The sequence below is a fragment of the Triticum urartu genome, chromosome 7A (assembly GCF_056163025.1).
Source record: "Triticum urartu cultivar PI428250 chromosome 7A, HENAU_Tu73, whole genome shotgun sequence".
Classification (NCBI taxonomy): domain Eukaryota; kingdom Viridiplantae; phylum Streptophyta; class Magnoliopsida; order Poales; family Poaceae; genus Triticum; species Triticum urartu.
The window spans coordinates 499,775,174-499,784,656 of record NC_141879.1 but is presented as its reverse complement, the minus strand read 5'-3'; the positions used below and the strand labels follow the sequence as shown (position 1 = coordinate 499,784,656).

The 9,483-nt window shown below is 44.8% G+C and overlaps 1 pseudogene; it reads right to left on the bottom strand.

The window, feature by feature from the left end:
* Positions 1-396: 396 nt before the first annotated feature.
* Positions 397-9,206, bottom strand: LOC147960131 (uncharacterized; annotated as a pseudogene).
* Positions 9,207-9,483: the final 277 nt, after the last annotated feature.

Below are 9,483 nucleotides of genomic sequence, written 5' to 3'. Positions count from 1 at the left end.
GATGTACACAACAATAAATCATGTGTAGATACGGGTGCATCAATTTCAGTCAAAATTAAGACAAGCATTTCAAAAAGGAACGAGTACTACAGAATGCAAATTTTTGAAGATCATCACCTCGACAAACAAGTTCTCCATTTTTGGAAAGCATTGCAACAATTCAATGGCGGTGTCCACCTTATAATACATGTAGATAAGCAAGGTCTTGACAGATTGACGCATTGTTGTTAGACTGACTACCTTCAAACCCTTGATGAAAATTAACAGAAGATGGATCACAAAACTAATAGCATAAAGGTTGGATGAAATAAAACTTGTTTCCTCACAAATAAAGTTAAGTTGGAAGTATCATAAAAACTCAATACCTCAAGACATGTTAGACGACATGGATACGGTTCAGACGCAGAGACAACTGTTACCTCCAAGTCCTGACTCTGCATGAAGAATACAACATAGAACACCAAATTAATAGAACAAACATCGGAACAAGTACATCTCTGTTCCAGTATTAAGGAAAGTCAGTACCTCAAGACACTTCGAGGGAGACACAAACACAAATTCACCCAACGTCTCCAGTTTAGGTGCAGAGACAACGGTTATCGAACAGTCATCAACCAGACAATCAACAATCAACCGTCGAAGCGAAGGGGCATCCTCAACAATGAGTTCCCCGTGTGGACAAAAAATGCCAATGCTTACAAGGTTAGACGAGTTTATTGTGATACGACGACCTCCTCTATTGCAAACAAGCAGGAGAGACTCAAGTGCAGGGCAACTAGAGTGGATTATGCTTTGCAGCGACGCGTCTGATATATCAACAACCACAAGCGAGAGTCTTTTCACCAGTGGTAGCTTAAGCGTCCCTACGTAATTGTCTGGTATTTGGCAAAGAGCAAAGCTGAGGGTGTGGAGAGAGGAGGAAAACCGAAACACGGACTCTGGTGCCGAGGGCGTAGTTGAAGTGCATAGATCCAATAGAGTTACCTCTTGCATCAGAAATTCTGGGAAGAGGTAGTAGAACTCAAGAACCTGGATATTGTTCAACTTCCAGGATCGGAGCCAGGCATCAACGGTGGAGGGCCTGCACTGTAGGTAGCACGCCGGAATAGAGAGGTGGCTAACCGAGCCAGCATGGCCGGACATAATGGATTCCGGAAGACTGACAATAGGATTTCGACAGAGCCGCGTTCCGGAATAGCATTTGTGAACGGACTCCTTGGTGAAGGCACACATATGAGATATGGTCTCGATATGAACTTTTTCACCATCGTTAAAAAGACGAGAGTCAGAGATCTTGCGGCAGTCGAGATTCAGAGGAGCGATGGGCCACAAAGGACGCTAGCGACGTGCGAGGATTCGAGTACGGATGCCATCCTTGATGGGAAGACAAGATATGATCTCACCTAGGACGCCATCGGCGAGATCGCTAATGCGGTCCGCACGACATCCCTCTTCTTCCTCATCAGATTGGGAGGGAGCACGGTCGCCGCTTCCATCCCCTCCGACGACCAGCACACCACCAGAAAGTGGCGTCACCGGTGGCGCCACTCTCGACCTCTTGATGCTACGAGCAGCCTTTCCATCTCCACCTCCGTTGCTGGGGTGGCGCCGCCCACGACCAGTGCTCACTGAGGTGGATCTGGAGAAATGGATTACAGCCTGTCAATCCACGAGACGGTTTAAATACCCATGATGTGGAGCGGAGGGGTCCAGATTAATTACTTCTTCTATTTTTCTTTCTGACAGGGGGCCCGGGTTAAGTACTACTCATAGCAAGTCAATGGTAGGTGACTACTTGAAACATTAAATAGAACCACGGCTTTCAAGGTACGAGATGCACTGTTGCACACGCAGACCAGGCACGGGCGTACCTGTCCGTGTATTAATTATTTACAACACACATTCAATAGAAGAATCTGTTTGACGCCGGAAGCACGGTTCTACAGTCATCTTGCCTCTACGAGCAGCAAAATTTTCCACGAACACATTCACATTTAAGTCAATAGAAGATTCAAGGTCATGCCTATGCTTTGGAAATGATTCTGCTGAAACGCTCCTGTCACGGCTTGTCACGTACCAGACACACGGTACGGCTTGGCATTGTCACGTACCAGACACACGGTCCTGCCTTTGGCATTGTGACACACTATTCTACATGCCACACAGGCATGTAGAACAGTTCGTGTCTACCTTCGTGTCTCTTTGTGTTCCACATGATTCCGTTGACTGTAACACCAGGAGAGGCACAGTATGGAGGCCCAGAGAGGCATCCTTGCGTTTTACGCGGGATCAAAATTATCACAGGCACGGGCATGAAGCGCATAAAGGCATGTTCGGTGGTATTACATAGAGTCACGCTAACCTTTGTCTTACGCACAGCCACGGGCGTTTACTCTGTGAGGCACGGAATGGCCTATACGAGAGACCCTATTTTTAAAAACGTATTTCCTTGTAAGGGCATAAGCACGTGCATACAGCATAGAGGCACGGGTGTTTACTCTGTGTTTTAGTGTCAAGGGTCACAAGCACGGGCCTACAGCCCTCAAAGGTCTTCTAATTACATAGAGTCATGCATAGAGGTTTTCTAATTGTATTCATAATGAGTCGGTGGAGAGGCATGATTTATTCTTACCCGGAGTCACGATAGTGCGATTATTACGGAAACCTAATAGAATCGGACGACTGTACATGTTACAATTGTTTTCGTTGTAAGATTTTAACTCAAATGCACGAATCGTCAAGTGTGTCAGTGTTTCAAGTCAGAGGTCACCTTCGTGTCTCTTTGTGCTCCAAATGCATCCGTTGATCTATAACCAGGAGTGGCACGGTAAAGATGCTCAGGGAGGCATGCTTGTGTTTTACGTGGAGCCACGTTCGTGCGTAAATTGCGGAAACCCAACGTGCGTGTTACAATTAAGTCACTAGAAGATTCAAGGCCGTGCCTCTGCTAAAACGCGGACAAAACAAGTGAATGAAGTGATGGCAGAACCACAGCTTTTCAAGAACGAGACACACGGTCCTACCTTCGGCATTGTAAAGCACTGTTCTACATGCCATAGACAGGCACGACGGTGATTCCACGTGCCTTAGTAGCATGTAAATACGTGATTCTCTCACAGCAAACACCGTGAACCTACTGCCAGGCACTATATCCATTTGTAAAACAGAAACGCAAACACAACCGTGACCTGTTGTGTTTGAAATCTTTGCATCACAGAAGCATCGCGTGAAGGCACATGAGGCACGGTTGGACACGCATCGCAAGCACGGTTATTTGAATTACTTACAGTCATGCATTCATAACAGAAGAACATGCGTTAGAACATGCGTGGCACAGTTACCACGAAAGCCACGGTTATGCAGCCCGAGAAGCACGACCCAGATTCTGTGCTTAAAAACGTTTTCGTTCCATAACGGCGGGCGTGACCATGCAACCGTGAGAGTCACGGTTTGAACACTCACCGGTGGCATGGCCGTGGCTGCCTGTGCCCTTAGGTTATTTTTATCTCTCTATCACGCAGCAGAGAAGCATGCTTGTATGCTTACAACATCCACGTTCAGAAACCGACGCGGCTGCGGAAAATAACAAGGAAACCTGTGCCTCTGATATTTTCGTCCGCCGAGTAAAAAATACATAAAGAAGCAAAATGCGTTCTTATTTAAATTTGTTTTGTTTCTATAACTGCAGCAAATTAACTTACAAGCCGTTCTTATAACCACAGCACAAGAAAATAAACAATCCCCACCAATTGCTTGCTATTTCATCGCTCCACGTGCGGCCTTGTTTTTGAATGTTCAGCGATCCATTCTTCCTTCTCGACCCTTGTGCAACCCCACCCTTCTGCGTAGCTATTCAACCTATTTACCTGTAAAATTAATATTCATACATAAAAACAGAGCGAAAGATTGCGGTCATCACTAACTTTTGCTTACGTCCTGTTTAAGCTGCATTATTACCTTTTAATTTTTCTATTTGTACTATTCTCCGGTACCAAAAATTCTCCACTCAGACCTTTCCTTTCTGAAAATGGACTGCGCAGATTCCGTGCCTTGTCCCAGGCTTCCCTGCACGCATTCTGTGTGCCTGTCTTGTGTGATGTTTGATTCTGGCGTAGATGCAAGACTTTGGTAAATGCTCCCTGCTGTCAGTGGGGTCGTTGGAATTGCTGGTGTCTGACGTCTTCCTCCTGGTCTTGGAGTGCATTGTCCTGAGCCGTTTGATGTCCTCGATGGTGTTGGTGGTGTTGTCGACCATTTCATTGACCTTGCCCTCTTCTCCTGCTGCGATTTCCTCTTTTCCTCTTCAATCCTCATCCTCTCCTGCACTTCTGGGTTATCCGGGCAGTTTGTTTTCTTGTGACCCTTTTCTCCACAACGACTGCACTTGGTTGCGGCTTTGTAGCCTTTTCCTTTCTTCTCAGAACCAGCTTTGACTCTATCTCCTTTTTTCGTACCCTTTGAGCCACTCATGGGAGGGTTCTTGAGAGTTTTGACAAGAATGCTTGTGTCTGGTTCCTCGGCAAGTGCCGCCATGACTTTTATTTTCATATCTACCGTACACTCACGCAGCACACGGTATGCCTTCTCTTTTCTGCATGCATTTGAACAGATATCTGACAACTCAGCATAAGCGAGGCCGAATCTCATAGTTTCATCGTCTTGTATGGTCATGCTATCACCTTGACTTGTAGATAGAACTTTCAGACTCTCTGATAGATTCCTGGTCCATCTGGGGATGACAAAGGATTTTGGAAGTTGATCGATCATGCCTATTTGGTCCATCACCTTAAGCACATGGCAGCACTGAATGCCATCCCTACTCATTTTCTTGCAGCTGCAACTGTATATGTATTTTTGCTCATCCACATCTACCTTGAACTCAGACCTGTCAAATTCCTCGCCGGGATATGGTCTCCACACTTTATCTCCAGGATCAATAATCTTTTAGAAAAAATATTGCCTCCCCTTTGCCAGATCAGAGCACTTGAAGTAAGTCCGGTTCCGTAGCTCCAGCTGGAATTTCCTGAAAATTTCAGTCATGTATACTTGACTTGCTTGTCTTTCAATCAGAAAACCCGTCTCTAGTGATGGCGCCTTCTCTTCTGTTCGGTATCTTTTCTTGTCAAGCGTGGTGAGGCAATTTTGCTGAATCGTGTGATACACATTAAAAACCTTTTTATAGTGTCCTTGTGGTCGATGTAATTCTTCCACATCAAATTCGTGCTGTCACTGCGAGTGGTTGTTGACGAGAAAGGATAGAAACAGTCCTTGAAGTAGGCCGGCACCCAAAAATTTCGGAGTTCCCATAGCATGTTCAGATGTTTGTTGCCTTCCGCCTTGTGCAGAGAAATTGCTGCTTTCCAGGCACGCTCAAACTCGTCTTGATCTAGTGAGTTTTTGACGATTCGAAATATATCATCAGACATCCATGGGTGTTGCGCAAACACTGCTGCGTTATTTTCCTTCAGGTTCTTCCTAATATGCCACCAGTAGAACCTGTGCCTCGTCCTTGGAAGAGCTTCCTTTATTGCAGTCTTCATCACCTGGTCCTGGTCTGTTATTATGTATTTCGGCTTTTTACCTCCCATTGCATCGACAAACGTGATTAGGAGCCACTTGAATGAACCTATTTTCTCATCCTTCAAAAGGCCTACTCCAAATAGGACGGTCGACCCGTGGTGGTCGACACCTATAATTGGTGCAAATGGCAAGCCATATATATTCGTAGAGAATGTGGTGTCAAAAGACACGAAATCTCCATATAGATCATAATTCATATTACACAAGGAGTCTGTCCAGAACAGGCTGCGCACTACATTGTTCTCTGTCTCTTCCACATGGTGGAATCCCGGCCTCCGCCTCTGCATATCAGCAAACAGTTTCATGATATCTGCGATATCAGTGCCGCGCTCTCCAGCCCTATCCCGGCATGCAATGTTGCTTATGTCAATCGTGTCGAACATAATTTCTCGCCTCGATTTCCCCATGGCAGCAAAAATCTGCATATCCTTCCTTGGTTCTAACCTCACCTTCTCCAGCACTTGTATAAAGAATTTCTCCTGAGGTGTCATCTTCTTATAGCACCTGATGAACTTCAACATCCAATCGGATGGGTGAAGCTCGTGGTTGTGCTCTAGACGCACGTTCTTCAGATACCATTTCCTCCTATCTGTATCCCTCTTGGCTGTTACTTGGACTGGGCAGCTTGTCCAGATCAAGCAGTTGCTCCTTCTCTCCTTAACATGTCTCTCAGTTGTTTTATTCTGCCCTTCCTTGGTGCACTGAAAAACCTGCTTGTCAAGCTGCTGATCATATGTCGATCTTCTGCTCATTGATCGCTTGGCAGCAAAGCCAACCTTTCTAGCATATCTGCAGAAAAAGAAAAAGCACTCGTCCAATGATCCAAATACCATACCACCTTCTGGTTCGACCGCTTCGGTGACCTCCTGAATCGTTGGGTATATGCCTTCTTTAAACATGTCATCCATTTCTTTCTCTACAATGGTCGGCGGCGCCATGAGGATTCTGTCTACAGTGTCTTCATTCGTCTGATCGTATTCACTTCTGACGACATCGGTCTCATCACCAGCCACAGGTCCACTTACAGCGGAGCTGCTGCTGCTTTGTTGTTTGTCACACGCAGCAGCATCGTTTCTGCATGACACGGCCAAATCCATAAATGAGTCTGCCTCTCCAATGTTGCATTGTCCAATGCTGCTCCCTGTTTCTCCGGCACTCGTGCAACCAAGGGACTGTGCTGCTTCTACCATGCAATCCGTGCTGGCGCTGTACGCTAATTGCTGCTGTGAACGTTGCGTTTCCTTCGAAATGGATGGAGAACTATGATATTTCTTTCCCTCATATGTTATCCCCTCTGCCAAATCCTAAACACATGGCAAGAAACAGAATTAGATATCCAGAGCAGCATATGCATCTTTTAATTTCTAAACAAAAGATTTATATGACTCATCAGGGCTCATCTGGTATACCAAAACCAGACCCGTGCCTCTTCACCGAGTATAAGCGGTACACCAGAGGCACTGTTCACATCACGAATGTGACCATGCTACACACACATCTGCACAAAGAGGCACAGATGTGCTTTTGTTTACACCATAAAACCGGAGACGCACAACAACATCCTATATAGAAGAACAAGTGCACATACAGCCGTACAAGACGGACAACCGTCCTCCTGTTTTCCACTTTACCCTGTTCTCCCATAAAACTGTTTGTGTGTTGAATTGAAAAAGCATAGTTCCGACGTCACCTTTGTTTTCCCATGCCTCTCTTGTCCAGCAAATATTGGCGACAACCTCCGTGCATTGGTGATTTCGCTGACGATTTTGAATGCCATCGGAGATCCTTTGAAACGACCCCTCATGTTGAATGCCACAGGTGATCCTTTCAAAGGACCTTGCCTTATGTTTTCATCGATTCATGGACTACCGCGATACTTGCTTCCTTCCTCGTACACCTGCGTGTGGAAGATACTGCAATTTAAATATACCAGACGAAAACAAAGAAAAAATTGCTCACAAAAAATATACATTTGCTTTAAATGTTGTTGCACGTTTGTATATGCTGTCACCTGTATTGCTTTCTGATGTTGCTGTATGGTAGAGCTTATTGCTCCTATGTTTGATTTTGTCGTTGGGCTCTTCTTGCTTGTGCAAACCGTACCGAATCCTTGAACACCAATGCTTTTGTTGCCAATGATCCTTCTGCTTGCATCAAAGGAAATTCTGTTACCCTGCACCTCTTCATTATGACTGCCTACAAACGCTGGGCCGTCACAACGCCCGCTCTGCGCCTTTGTGGGCATATGTGTCTTCAAACCAAAAAATAATTAGAAGCACGTGCGACTAAAACTTCCACATACGTTAAAACCAGCGTTTGAAATTTTCGTCGTTACCTGCACAATCTGCTTAGTGGAGTCTCTACTGCTTAGAATGCTCCTCTTGGCAGGTGTCTGTTGCACACCATGCTCCTGGTTGGGGCATTTGCCAAGAACTTGTATCTCACTCTTGACTCCAATTATTCCAGCCCGCATAGCATGTGCGTGTTTGACAGCATCTGCATCCTTGATCTTCTTCTCGTTTTGTAGTAATTTTTTCTTCCACCTCTCGATACTCAACTGCAAAGTAGATGCACATGATAAACAGATATTACAACATTCATCTAGGATATATAAATCATTTTTTGTTGTTGTTAATGATCTACTATTTTGTGTTCTCAGTGGTGACACCTTGACAGCAAACGTCCCAGAAATAAAAGACCAAAAACTAATGTTCAACTGCTTTACTATTATCTGCCTCACATAATCCTTGCCGATGTCGTTCAAAGACCGACCGTCCCTGTTGTCCTGACCATATGACGCACTCCTGAACATCTGCCCCGAAAAAGAGACGTAATAAATATAAAGGTTATAAATCTGCAATATCAGTGTTGAAACTTTTCGAAGTCGATATCAACAGAGATATATTTTTAGTTCTATATAATTAACATATATAAACATATACATATATTAATTTTTCATTAAACTAGAACCTCAACCAAAGTGAGATCCTCTCATGCTAATTTGCTTGTGCAACACTTAACACAAAGATAACCATGAAACCTAACAAAAGTAACAACCTCGTATTACAAGGACGAGAGGATACAAAACAAAAAACAAATTCAAAACAAAGCTATAGTGTAAAACTAAACAGTTTTATTCTATGAATCCCGACCACAACAAATTCATGAACGAATTGAATCTCGTGTATCAGGAATCGCCACACAAAAGGTGTGTTGATAATTTTTTACTAACCTTTGATTGCCGAATCTTATGTGCTGATTGTTCGGAAGTCACACCTTTCTAAATTGTGGGGGGATCTGCTTCCCTGCAGTTTGTCAGTGATCCCCTTCAATGATTTTGAATCTTGGAGAGAGAGAGAAAAGAGAAAGAGAGAGGGAGAGAGAGAGAAAGAAAGAGAGAGGCTACTTCGTTTTTTGCGTGCAGGAGAAGAATAACCTGATAGGTGGGGTGAGTTTTGCGACGCATGAGAGATGGGCATGTTTCTTGGGCGTGACGAGATGTGGTAGGTCGACTTCACTTGACCGTCTACGACACTGACAAGTGGGCTCTCAGTTACTAATTCCTATAAGTCTCTCACTAACTTGTGGGCTCGGCCTTATATGAGTCCTACGAGGAGTACCTCCATCTGAGGTGAGAAAATGTGGTAGGTGGACTTCAAACTCATACTGACATGTGGGCTCTCAAATAGTTCCTCCAAGTATTTGACTAACTTGTGGGGTCGTCCGCAGATGAGTTCCAGATCTCTCTCCATCTAGCATCAGTGGCGACAGGCGAGCTCTCCAAAGGAAAGCCAATCCTGATCCCTCCGCAGAGTTCGCTCGTCACTGAAAAATTATCGGTCTCCTTCATCTCACTCGCTGTGGATCTCCTGTTCAGGTAATCCATTGCATCCTCATCATGAT